Source organism: Urocitellus parryii, chromosome 5 (genome assembly GCF_045843805.1).
Source record: "Urocitellus parryii isolate mUroPar1 chromosome 5, mUroPar1.hap1, whole genome shotgun sequence".
In the NCBI taxonomy this organism is placed as follows: domain Eukaryota; kingdom Metazoa; phylum Chordata; class Mammalia; order Rodentia; family Sciuridae; genus Urocitellus; species Urocitellus parryii.
In genome coordinates this window covers 78,591,887-78,606,557 of record NC_135535.1, presented here as the reverse complement: position 1 = coordinate 78,606,557, position 14,671 = coordinate 78,591,887, and positions in this window count along the sequence as shown.

The following is a 14,671-nucleotide window of genomic DNA, read 5'->3' as shown; positions in this document are numbered from 1 at the left end:
GTGGCACACGCCTCTAAACCCAGCTACTCATGAGTCTGAGGCAGGTCAATCACAACTTTGAGGCCAGCCTGAGCAACTCAGTGAGATCTTGTCTGTTTAAAAAAAAAAAAAAAAAAAAGGCTGGAAATGTAACTCAACGATATAGCACCTCTGGGTTCAACCCCACTATAGGAAAAAAAAAAAAAAGGAAGGAAGGAGGGAGGGAGGAAAGGAAGGAAGCGGGAGAAGGAATGGAAGATTTACATCAACTTTTAATTGCATCCTATGTTTCAAAACTTGACACTTCCTAAGCTTCTACTTATATTAGTTGATTGACAAGAATTGATTCAAATTCTTCAAAAAATCTTGTTTAATTTTGATTTTTTTTTTTTTTTTTTGGCTGGCAGTTTTTGAAGTAGTATGGTATGCTGGTAGAAGGACAGTCTCCAGAGTCATACTGCTTGGGTTCAAATGCCACTTCTCCCTTTAGTATCTATAAGACAATTTGTTTAATGTCACTCAAACTTTAATTCCTTTATATGAAAAAAGAGGATCAAAATAGGATTGTTGTGGGCTGAGGCTGGGGCTCAGTGGTGGAGCCCTTGCCTCGCGCACGCACATGTGAGGCCCTGGGTTCAATCCTCAGCACCACATAAAAAATAAATAAATAAATAAAAATAAAGATATTAAAAAAAGTTATGTATTTAAAAAAAAGATTGTTGTGAAGTTCAAAGAAGATAACATATAGAGTGCTAAGCCCATTGTCTAGGTGCAGAAAGTATTCAATATGTGTAAAGTGCCAGGCATTGATATATATATATATATATATATATATATATATATATATATTGTAGTTGTACATAATATCTTTATTTTATTTATTTATTTTTATGAGGTGCTGAGGATCGAACCCAGACAGGTGAGCACTCTACCGCTGAGCCTCAGCCCCATAAGCTAAATATTTTAACATATAATATCTCATATATAACTTTTAACAGAAGGTATAAGATATGAAAATCAGTGTATAGATGTTATAAATATTTGAAATTACCAAGAATAGTCCAAGAGGAGCAGTGTTTTGGAGGTAGCACCTCAGAATACAGCAGGGTATGACCAATTATAACTAGAAAGGGCTAATAGAGATATGCCACACCTCACCCAGGACCCACTTGATGAGTGATGAATACTGGGGGAGGAGGGGGAACCTCTCTGGGCCTCTGCTGGTACTAACAGCAGAGACTGAGTGTAGCAGTCAAACTTGGCATCCAAAGTGAAGCACAATGTCTAAATGGTGTCAACCAAAGGGCTCGTGAGATTTTGTTGCTGCTAAAAGTGACAGAAGGAAGGACCCCAATATAGGTAGCATTTAGAAGTCTGGGAAATTAGTCAGCCTCAGGAAATTTATGAAGGAGTCACACATTCTCCATTTAAATCAAGAGGGTATAGTGGATTTAGTTGTGTTCCCCCACAAAAAAAGTGTTCAAATCCTATTCCCTGGTGCTTGCAAATGTGACCTTATTTGAAAATAGAGTTTCTTCAGATGTAATTAAGGATCAAAAGATTAGATACTCTGGATTTAAGGTAGGCTGTAAATTCAGACACTGGTGTCCTTATAAGAAAAGGAAAGGAAAATCTGAGACAGACACACAGAGAGAAAGATCATCTGAAGACAAAGGCAGATATTGGAGTGATGTTGCTACAAGCCAAGAAATGCCAGTGGCCTATAGATGTCAGACTCTAGGAAGAGAGACAGATGCATCCTTCTTCCCACCATCAGAAGGAACCGACTTTGCCGGCCCCTTGACTCCGGCATTCTAGCCTCCAGAACTATGAGAAAATAAATTTCTGTTCTTTTTTTTTTTAATTTTTAAAATTGTAGATGGATATAATACCTTTATTTAGTTTATTTTTAAAATTTTATTTATACATGGACACAGTATCTTTTATTTTGTTTGTTTGTTTATTTATTTATTTTTTTTTTGGGGGGGGGAGAGAGAATTTTAATATTTATTTTTTAGTTTTCAGCAAACACAACATCTTTGTTGGTATGTGGTGCTGAGGATCGAACCCGGGTCACACACATGCCAGGCGAGCGCGCCACCGCTTGAGCCACATCCCCAGCCCTATTTAGTTTATTTTTAAAATATATTTTTAGTTGTTGGTAGGCCTTTATTTATTTATAAGCAGTGCTGGGAATCAAACCCAGTGCCTCACACTCGCTAGTCAAGTACGCTACCATTAAGCTATAGCCCCAGTCCATATATTTATTTTTATGTGGTGCTAAGGATCAAACCCATGCCTCACACATGCTAGGAAAATGCTCTACCACTGAACTACAACAGCAGACCCCCAAATTTCTGTTCTTTAAACCACAAAGCTAGTGGTAATTTGTTGCTAACACAGAGGGTAACAGGCAAGGGCCCAGTTCCTTCTGTGAAGGAACTGGAGACCTAAGTAGGTTACCAAAGCTGAACCCAAGATGCATACAATCCAGGGGCTCATGGAGAGGGAGTGACATCTGCATATAAGGTATATGAAATTCTAATAAACTTATCTTAATGAGAAAGTCTAAACAGAAAATGCAAGTACCCAATGGACTTTGGTAGAAGGTCTAGATTTGAAGCAGAAAATGGGGCAGAGCCTGAAAATGGATAACAAATGGTCTAAAGAGGCCAAAATCAGAAACAGTTGGGTTTTTAAAGATCAATGAACAACTTCATCTCTCTCCTAAGATCAAACCCAATTAAGAGATAAGGACAGGGACACCAAGAGATGGAGGAAGAATTCTATTATTTAATACAGACTCTATTGCTGATGAAGCTAATTGAAAGAGAACTTCCAGGTGGGGCTGGTCTGAACTCCTAGGCTGAAGTGATCCTCTTGCCTTGGCCTCTTGAGTAGCTGGGACTAGAGACATGTGCCACCACACTTGGAAAGAGACAGCTTTGATCTGTGGCTGTCTTATTCCTCATTACTCAAACCTCCTCTTTCCCTAGGCCAGACCGTGAAATAATCCATGAAAGGGGGCATTCTAATCTGCAGAATATCTTGATTTATCCCAGTACTGCTGTCCCATATATCTGTAGGTGAAAAGACAATAGCTGTAACTCTAGTGCTTGCAGTCACTAATGAGATGAGCTCCATCCAGTAGAGAAATGAAGAATTCAATGATTGTGCTACCTACCAGTGATGGGAAGAGTAAGTAAGGGGAGAAAGAGAGGCCAAGGTTGTCTTCTAGTAGAAGTCCCTGAGGATGGAAACGTGAAGCAAGAGGAAAAGAAGTGCCTTCTTAATCAGTAGATGCTTAATCAAAATCCATTCCTTCCATTCCTTCATTATGTGGCATTCGTATTATTTGAGAGGGATTTGGTTAACTTTTAGCTCTAGAGTGAGGTGTTGTGAACTTATGCCCCTTGAAAGAGTTATTATGCAGGGATGGACAGCTGTCTACTCTGGTCTAATCAGTTTGAGGTTTAGGATTTTTGATGATAATTGGAAGAAAGAATCACCCTCTTAGCACCTAGGAAGCAAGTAAGTTATATAGTCCTGAGAACAAGTGATAGCCAGACAAGAAACCTAGCCAAAGAGGAAGCCAACATACAGAATCCCTGAAAAGTAAATTATATCAAGAATTCTGGATCAAATCATTCAGGAAGCCTGACCAGTATCTGGAATTTGTCAGTTAATGGGAGCCAGTACGTCCTTATTATTGTTTCATCCAATTTGAGTAATTTATTTCTACTTGCAACTAAAAGTAAAAAAAAAAAAATACCCTTACAGAAACAAATAAATAAATAAACCACATATTTTAAATAGAAGAAAAGAAATATTATTCTGTATGCTAAAGACATCACCATGCTATGCCTCTAGAATTTCAGGCAAGTATGGTAGGCTCCCCCCTGGGAATCAGGGCCCATAAGATGGGGAAGAGCACATGCCTGTAGTCCCAGCTACCTAGGAGGCTGAGGCAGGAAGACCCCTTAAAACAGGCCCGGATCCACCATTTGACCCAGCTATCTCACTTCTCGGTTTATACCAAAAGGACTTGAAATCACCATACCACAGGGACACAGCCATATCAATGTTTATAGCAGCTCAATTCACAATAGCTAAACAGTGGAACCAACCTAGATGCCCTTCAACAGATAAATGGTTTAAAAAAATGTGATACATATACACAATGGAATATTACTCAGCCTTAAGAAGAATGAAATTATGGCATTTGCAGGTAAATGGATGGAACTGGAGAATATCATGCTAAGTGAAATAAGCCAAGCCCCCAAAATCAAAAGTCAAAGGTTTTCTCTGATAAGCGGATGCTGATCCATAGTGGGGCAGGGGGATAGGTAAGAATGAATGAACTTTGGTTTGAATAGAGGGGAGTCAGGGGAGGGGTGAGGTTGTGGGGATAGGAAGGACAGTAGAATGAGACAGACATTATTACCATATATACATGCATGATTACACTATTGGAGTGACTCTGCACCATGTACAGCTAGAGGAATGAGAAGTTCTCCATTTGTGTACAATATGACAAAATGCATTGTACTATAAAATAAATAATTAAAAAAAATTGAGGCTTGGGCAACATAGTAAGACTCCATCAAAGGAAAGAAGAAATCTTGGCAGTATTTTGCACAAAGTATTTTCCTGAGGTGGCCTGATTCTTTCTCACTGCACCAAAGTCAAGAATATAAGAAAAGCAATAAAAATGCAGATTTTATGAAAAAAATTTAGACTATTTATACCTTTTGACTCATCAATTCTGCTTCTTTCCTACAAAGCCAGGTGTGGTGGTGCATGCCTGTTATCACAGTAATTCAGGAGGCTGAAGCAGGAGAATCTCAAGTTCGAAGTCAGTCTGGGCAACTTGTCTCAAAATAAAAAGTAAAAAGGACTGAGAATGCAGCTCAGTGGTAGAGCACCTCCATGTTTAATCCCTAGTAACATTTAAAAAAGTATATTTCTATAAATAACAAATGGTTTAAAAAGTCTGATATATCTACATGATGCAGAGCTAAGAGTAAGGGTGCACTGATGGGGAAAAAAATTACCAAATATGTGGTTGAATAGAAGAAGAAATCAAGAAAAATGTTTAGTATGATCTTATGTTTTTGTGCTAAATATAAATTGTATACATATGCTTGTGCATAAAGGCATCTGAAAGTCTTCCATGTTTTATTTTTCATATTCCATATTGCTAAAAATTTGGAACAGGAATCTATTGCTTATTATAATTCCAAACCTCTCTTTTTTAAGAATGCATATATGTTTTTCTGTGAGAAAAGCTGATAAACTCTGTAAATCATGGCTATTCTCATAAATAACCCAAACTTGTAACTATGATAATGACTTACTCTTGGGACTATTTCAAATGACTATACATACATTCACATATGCATATACATTCACACTTGCATGCTTGAAAATTCATTCATTATTCAACATTTCTATTTTTTTATTTTCATTTTCTCTTTCTTTCTTTTTTTTTTTTTTTTGTACTGGGGATTGAACCCAGGGATGCTTTACTGAGACCTTTTTATTTTTTACTTTGAAACAGGGTTTCACTTAGTTGCTAAGGCTACTCCTAGCTGGAGCTGGGGCTGGGGATGTAGCTTAGTGTTAATGCACCCCTGGGTTCAATCCTCAGAACTGCAAAAAGACAAAGAGAATAAAAAGAAAAATATTGTCTTACTCATCAATTTTTTCCTATTACAAATTCAGAGGCATTTGTAATTAGTCCCACACAGTTTAGTACTGCATTATTAATTATTTCAGGCATATTAATTGCTGTAGTCTGTTCTAACACAATACCATAAACTGGATAGCTTGTAAACTACAGAAATTTAATTCTCAGTCTTGGCTGGAAAGTCTAAGATCTAGGCACAGGAAGATTCAGTATCTGGTGAGGCTGTGTTTTGGTTCTCAGACCATGCCTTCTTGCTGTGTCCTCACATGGGGGAAGGGATGAGCTAGTTCTCTGAAGCCTTATTTTTTTTTAACTTTATTTAATCTAATTTGTTTGTTTGATTATTTATTTTATGTGGTGCTAAGGATTGAACTCAGTGCCTCACATGTGCTAGGCAAGTGCTCTACCACCGAGCTACAACCCAGCCCTGGAACATTTTTTATAAGGGCACTAATCCATTTTGAAGGCTTCCTCCCTCGTGACCTAATTAATCACCTCTCAAGAACTTAACTCTTAAATACTATGACCGGGTGGGGAGGGGTGTTAGGATTGCAACACATGAATTTGAGACAACAAAGATTCAGACCTTGGCATCAATTCTTTCTTCACAACTGAGCGCTGAGAGCTTCTGGGACTTGAGAACTGTTTTCTTTTCCCTCACTTCCACACTCCACACAGTTTACACTTTCAGAAAATTGATTGACTAAATGCATCTCTCGGCTTTCTCAACAAAGAGCGTGGATCTGAACTAAAAATAGAAAGCAGATCCTCTGTGCTTTCCAGTCATAATCAATATGACTATTCATGAGGCAATTATTTTAAACTTAGCCATTTAGCCACAATGCTATCATTGAATTAGGCTTGAAATCTTAGAGAGAAATCTCAGAACGTTTATTTGCCTGAACTAACTTCTAAGCCATCCTCCTCCACGCTTATAGCCCCCTCCACAGGCTCCCTTTTCTAGGGAGCAATTTTAGTTTATATAATAGGTTTTAAAAAACATTTTGGAAAGTACCTTATTCTGTTTCAAGAAAACTATAAACTTCTCTCTCTCTCTCTCTCTCTTTTTCTCTCAAGAATTCTTTTCCTATGACGATTTCCTTAAACTTTAGGCTCAAACAATAACTTTAATTTCAGACTCAAACAATAATTAAAGGTAGTGAGAAAGATGCTGGGAGAAAAGCCAATTTAATTGTACCATCCCGAATAATTGTTTCTTACTTCCAGCTTGCCCATTGTGATTTTTGGGGGGAAGGAAAAAAATTAATATCACATTCCAACAATCTTCGAACAAGTAAAAATTATAATCTGGTCGATGACTATTTAAAGTAACAGAATCCAAGGCAACATAAGAGGCTTAATTTTGGATACGCATGTTATTAACTAAAAGTAGGAGAGAGCATTATCTAGCACTGAAGAGTCAGGAGCATGAATCAACCCGTTAGATCTATACTCCCACTTTGTCAAGGTTTGAAATGGATAAAGTGACTTCACCTCCCTGAATTTAGCTTCTCTGTCCTTAAATTATAAGCAAATGTTTTATCGCTTCACATAATTGTTGACCATCTAAGCTTGTAAAACACCAAGGGCCTCAAAGAGATTAATTTGTAAATAAGTAACCCTATGCAAAAATGTAGTCTTCATTTGAATTGGAGTGTTAGGTCTTGAAATGGGGGCAAGAGCTATTTTTTCAAACATGAAATCTTATTTTCAAAGGTAGATTATAATTATTTCACACATCTTTGCTTGATTTCCTTAGCTTCAACAAATATAATTAAATATAGGCCTCTTTATGATTAAATTTGAATATATATGTTATCAAGTAGATTTTTAAAAAGAATAGTTTATTGAAGCCTTTAAAAAATGAGTAAAGATTTTGGCACATACATGTAATTCAAGCTACAGGGCCAGGGGGCTGGGACAGGAGGATTATCAGGTTCAAGGGCAGCCTGGGCACCTTAGTAAGATGCTCTCTCAAAATAAAAAACTAGACTGGCACAATGGCACATGCCTGTAATCCAAGCTGCTTGGGAGCCTGAAGCAGAAGAATTGCAAGTTCAAAGCCAACCTCAGCAACTTAGTGAGGCCCTAAACAACTTAGCTAGACCCTGTCTCAAAATAGAAACATAAAAAGGTCTGAGAACGTGGCTCAGTGGTTCATTCTCTGGTACCAAATAAATAAATAAATAAAAATAAAAAGGGCCGGGGATGGAGCTCAGTGGTAGGACACTGGCCTACATGTGGTAGGCCCTGGACTCAATCTCCAATACCAAAAATAAAATGAAATAAAATAAAATAAATTAAATAAAAATGAGTAAAGGAATGACTGGGGGATAGCTAGGTGGTAGAGCATTTGCCTAGTATGCTTGAGGCTCTGTGTTCAATCCCCAGTAACCCCATGCTCACAAGAGAGAGAGAGAAAGAGAGAGAGAGAGAGAGAGAGAGAGAGAGAGAGAGAGAGAGAGAGAATTTGTAGGCAACTCTCAGACATACATGGTTTCAAATTTTAAGTTAAGAACATGAAATTCAAGCCTAGAATACCTATTTAAATCTTTTAATAAGTTCCCTTTCTATAATTCCATGAGCTATTTATAAACTAAATCCATTTTGTAATTTTAATTGCAAGTGAAAAGAATTAGGCATATCTTAGTGAGGGACCCATAGGATAGAATTTCTAGCTAGGAATTTAAAAATATTGTGGAGCTACCTTTTCAACATTGTTAGTAAAAAGTGAGTTCTGGAGCCTCCTCTGTGGCAACATATGGTCACATTATAATAAAGAACTAAGTCAATAAAAGAATTCAAAATTTTAAGCTTAAAAATGTTACTGGAAAGTAGAAAGCTTGCTAAGTTAATATCTGAATTTAGACACTAAAACATTGTCTGTCTTGTAATGTATTTTAAAATGTTATCACTGGCCGCAGACAGGCAGTAACTATACAAAGGTAGCAATTAATGTGACAGCAGTTGGGTACTGAGGCCAAATGAAGGGGAATTATTTTCTCTTCATTGCCATGATTGGGAGTGTAGAGGAGGCTCCCAGAAGCTTGATAAAGGAGGTTTTGGTTAAATACACACTATTTTTTATATTCATCTTGAAATATACAATTTGACAAAATCCTTTCTAAAAAAGCCACCCTAAAGCAAGTGAAATATATAAAACAATTTGCAATCTGTGTGTCTGGTTTTGAATAGCAGCCTTAAGCTCCAAACATGGGCTAAATATTGAACTATTTTCTTAAGCTTTTTATTATGGAAATTTCCAAACATACACAAAGTTGAAAGAATAGAATAATGAGCCCCCACATTCCTATTACTTAGATACATTTGTCAACATATGACCAATCTCTTTCATTTACATCCACAGTTGCCACCCCTTCCACACTATATTATTTAAAATCAACAGTGTGGGCTGGGCGTGTAGCTCAATGATAGAGTGCTTGCTAGTATGAGTGAGGCCCTGGGTTTGATCCCTAATGACACACACAAAAATAAAACAAAAAGGGGGGAAAAACAAAACAACAACAAAACACCTAATATTGTTCATATCATATCAGATCATTTTGCTGAAAAACACTACAGTGTGTACCTCTAACAGATCAAGAATTTTTCAAAATATAATCATAATGCCAGCAACACACCTACAAAAAATAAACACCTTGCCAAATATGGTGACATATTCCTGTAATCCCAGTGACTCAGAAAACTGAGGCAGGAGGATCACAAATTTAAGGGTAGCCTCTACAACTCAGTGAGACCCTGTCTCAAAATAAAAAAATAAAGCAAGGTACTGGGAATGTAGCTCCTTGGTAAAGCTCCCCCCAATCCCAGGTACCAAAAAACGAAACACAAAAAGTCCACAGGAATCTGAATTTGGGGGTTTAATTATTCCCATGTAATACTTGAATCATTTTGTTGTCTTGAAATTACATTAAAATGAATGCTTGTACATCTTATAACTCATGTTCCTATGTTTGATAGGTTGGTTAGTTGATTTTATCCAGAGACTAGAAATGGAGCAAGATGATTGCAGGATAAGAAATAGCAAAACTGAAACCACCCTCTCTGTTTTTGAAAATAACTTGCCGGGGCTGGGGATGTGGCTCAAGCGGTAGCGTGCTCACCTGCCATGTATGCGGCCGGGGTTAGATCCTCAGCACCACAAAGATGTTGGGTCCACCGAGAACTGAAAAATAAATATTAAAAAATTCTCTCTCCCCCCCCCCCACTCAATCTCTCTCTTTAAAAAAAAAATAATAATTTGCCTAACAGCAAAGAAATGATACATGAAAAAATAGATAGGCTTACCCCATTGAACATTATATAATGTATGCATGTATCAAACCATCATATACCTCAAGCATATGTGCAGTTTTAAGGTATCAATTAGGAAAAAGAAAAATAAATAACTTCTCTAAATCTAGAATAGAAGGAGCAATATTTTGACCTCTTTGTTAAAGCCTCAACTGGGGGCTGGGGATGTGGCTCAAGCGGTAGCGCGCTCGCCTGGCATGCGTGCGGCCCGGGTTCGATCCTCAGCACCACATACAAACAAAGATGTTGTCTGCCGAAAACTAAGAAAAAATAAATATTAAAATTCTCTCTCTCTCTCTCTCTCTCTCTCTCTCTCTCTCTCTCTCTCTTAAAAAAAAAAAAAGCCACACTGGCTTTCAAATGGTTTGCACTGCTATGGGTGAACTCATTATTAAAATAATAGCTGTCATCTAAAAAGTCTGGTAACTAGCTATTGCCCTCTCTTCTAGCTGTTGTTCCTTTACTTCTCTGGTCTGGATCTGAGCAGTCCTGGGCTCCAGTTGACAACCCTGCTGGTCCCCGAGAGGGCAATGCCTGGTCTTCTTGGGTTTGCTAGCCTGCTGTCACATAGACAATTGCTGTGAACATGTGGAAACTGCAGCCTCCACCGAGTACCAAAATGGTTGTTACATAACGTTAAGGACCACTTTTCCTAAATTCCTTTCTTGTTTTCTCTCATTTGGAAGTTTAGGTGAATGTAATTGAGGCATTGGGCTGAAAGGGGACTCCAGAGTCAGGCGTGGTTCAGATCAAGGCTCCGTCTCCACTGTTGTTCCAGTGTCTTCGTGGGTAAAATGAAGACGATGATAATAATACCCACCTCATCAAATTGGTGGGAGGGTTGAATGAGATACTCCTTCAATGTCCCAATGTCTAAATAGCCCACATGGAGAACTCTTGATTTTTCTCTCTCAAACCTGCTCTTCTGACAGTTCTTCCCATTTCAGGTCATGGGACCACAAGTCACATTTGCTTAGGCCCCAATCCAAAAGTCATTTTTGATTTTCCCTCAAGAATGAATCTACTACTTGATTCTTTTCTTTCAGGAATATAGGCCCCACTGGGTAATGTAGCACATGCCAGTCAGTAATCCCAGCTACTCAGGAGACTGAGGCAGGAAAATCCTGGGTTGAAGGCCAGCCTGGGAAATTTAGGGAGATGCTGTCTCCAAAAAAAAAAAAAAAAAACAAAAAAGGAGGGGGGCTAAGGCTAAGGAGGCACCTCACTGAAATATCATGCTGGTTTAATCCTTACTATCAAATAAACAAATAGAATGTAGTTTTCCAGTATATTCTAAATATATGTTAAACCCAGCCACTTTGTATTAGCTCCATTGCCACACCCTAGTTTATCAATCTCAGGATTCCTTTACAGTCTTGGAAACCATTGCAGACTTCAGAAACCTTTGTTTATGTGGGTTATACTAATATTTACATTAATATTAAAAATTAGAGCAGAGACAAATTTAAAGTACTTGTTTATTCACTAAAAAAATGTCTATAACAGGTTAACATAAATCATATATCTCTTGAAAAGTGGCCATAGTTTTTCTAAAATATTTGTTTTTCAGTTATAGGTGGACACAATATCTTTATTTTTTATTTTATGTGGTGTTGAGGATCGAACCCAGTGCCTCACACATGCTAGGCAAGCACTGTACCTCTGAGTCACAACTCCAGTCCAGCCATAGTTTTAAAAAAGTTAAAATAGTGGTATTGAAAAAAAAAACAGGGCTGGGGATGTGGCTCAAGTGGTAGCGCGCTCACCTGGCATGCGTGCGGCCCGGGTTCGATCCTCAGCATCACATATAAACAAAGATATTGTGTCTGCTGAAAACTGAAAAATAAATATTAAAAAGGAAAAAAAAAATAGCCCTGGGGGTGGTGGCACATGCCTGTAACCCCAGAAGCTCCAGAGACTGAGACAGGAGATTGCAAGTTTGAGGCCAGCCTTGGCAAATTAATGAGTCTCAAAGCAACTTAGTAGACCCTGGCTCAAAATAAAAAACAAAAAGGGTTGAGGGAGGCTGGGGTTGTGACTCTGAGGTAGAGCGTTTGCCTAGCACTTTTGAGGCCCTGGGTTTGATCCTCAGCACCATATAAAAAATAAATAAATAAAGGTATAAAAAGAAGCTTAATTTTTTTTTAAAGAGGGGGGGTTGACAGGTTCAGTGGCTCAACAACTGTGGGTTCAATTCCCAGTACCAAAATAAAATAAAATGGTGGCACTGATTTACTATTTTTTTCTAACCTCTTTAGTGACAATTTAATTAAAAAGTTGGATTTCATATATCTATTTCTATATTCATAATCTGTCACAATATCACATGTCATGAAGCCACTAGAAAACTCTACTGTATATTCATGAAAGAACAAAAAAGGCAAATAATATCTCAGTGTTATTATGAAAACAGTTTTGATCTTGCAGACCCACTTGTGTGTCTTAAGAATCCCCAGAGCACAATTTTAAACATATTTTTTATTTATTTATTTATTTTTTATTTTTTAGAGAGAGTGTGGGAGTGAGAGACAGAGAGAGTTTTTTAATATCTATTTATTTATTTATTTAGTAAACATATTTTTTAAACATTTATTTTTTAGTTGTAAGTGCACACAATAGCTTATTTATTCTTATGGGTGCTGAGGATCAAACCCAGTGCCTCACACATGCTAGGCAAGCGCTCTGCCTCTGAGCCACAACTCCAGCCCCTAAACATATTTTTAATTGAGATATAATTAACATATTTTAACCTTTCTAAAATATACAGTTTAGTGGGTTTTAGTATATTCACAAAGTTGTGCAACGACCATCATTGTCTAATTCTAGAACGTTTCCATCACTCCATTAGTTGCTACCCATTCCCTCTCCCACCATCTACTAATCTACTTTCTATTTCCACACATTTGACTATTCAGGCCAATTTATATAAATTAAATCATACAATATGTGTTCATTTCTGTCTGGGTTCTTTTACTTAATATTTTCAAAGTTCATCTATGCCATAGCATGTATTTCTTTTTATAGACAAATAATATTCCTTTATATGAGTACGAATATACCACCTTTCATTTGTGTGTTCATCAATTGCTGGACTTTTAGGTTGTTTTTACTTTGGGGCTATTATCAGTAATGTTGCTATGTAGAATGGGATACAAGTTTTGTAAGAACATGTTTTCAGTTCTCTTGGGTACATATCTAGGAGCAGAAATGCTGGGTCATGTGGCAAGTCCACGTTTACATTTTTGAGGAACCACCAAACTGGGGAGACCACGTTTTTGAGAACCACTTCCCTGATCTGAACCATTTACTTACTACCTAGACTATTGCAAGAGTTCCCTAAACAGTTTCCCTGATCCCACCCTGGAACTCCTACTGTTTTTGTTCCAAACAGCCTCTAGAACCATTTTCTGAGAGCTCACATTAGAGTAGATCCCTCCCCTACAATGGTTTCCCAATAAAACCAAAGTCCACCCTGGGACAAGCATGATCTAGTCGCTGCCTGCTCTTTGACCACATCTCCTCACCTCTCTCCTTGCTACTTACTGTGTTCTAGCCCTTGGCCTTCTGCTTTTCAAACATGCCAAGCTCCTCCCACCTCAGGGCCTCTTAACTGGTCCCTTCTATCTGAAAAGTGCTCCCCTCTGATCTTTACATAGTAGCTTTCTCTATTCATGCATATTGAAAATAACCTCCTTAGACAGGTCCTCCTTGACCTCACCATCTAAAACAGCCATTCCCACCAATTACTCTTTCTCTGGCTATATTGACTCATAGACTCAAATGCTTACTTATTTAATTGTTAATTTCCAGTGCTATGTCCAGTTCCTAGAATTGGCACACAGTAGGATTCAAAAAATACTTGAAATGAATGTATTAGTAGAAGGCAAAGGAACCTGGCATGGTGGTGCATGCCCATAACCCCAGCTTCTCAGGAGACTGAGGTGGGAGAGCCACAAGTTCAAGGCCAATGTGGAAAACTCAGTGAGACCCTCTTTCAAGATGGAAAAAAAAAAAAGGATTGGAAATGTAGCTCAGGGCTTGCCTTGCATGTGCAAGGTTCTGGGTTCATCTCCAGTATTGCAAATAAGATAAAGAATATAATAAAAGGTGAAAATGCCTAATATTCCAGCTATCTATTGTTATATAATGATCCCAGAACTCAGTGGCTTGAAACAACCATTTATTTTAGTAAATTCCCCCCCCCCTTTTTTTTTTTTTTTGGTGCTGGAGATTGAACCTAGGGCCTTATACTTGTAAGGGAAGCACTCTACCAACTGAGCTATATCCCCAGCCCTTACTTTAGTGTAGTTTAGCTGGGTGATTTTTCTGTTGATCTTGCCTGAAATCACTTGTGCAATCACCTGGAAGATTAGCTCAGCTTGGCCTCCTCACCCCCTCTTTTTTTATGTGGGGGGTTCTGGGGATTGAACCCAGTGGTGCTTTACCACTGAGCTACATTCCCCCACCCATTTTATTTTTTATTTTGAGACAAGGTCTCACTAAGTTGCTTAGGGCCTAGAACTTGCAGTCTTGCTGCCTCAGCCTCTCCAGTTGCTGGGATTATAGGTGTGCACCACTGTGCCTAGCCTCTCCAACCTTCACCTGACCTCTGCATGTAGTCTCAACAGCATGGTTTTCAATTTGTCACAGAACAACTCAGGACTCCCTAGAGCAAAAGTTAGAAGTTAC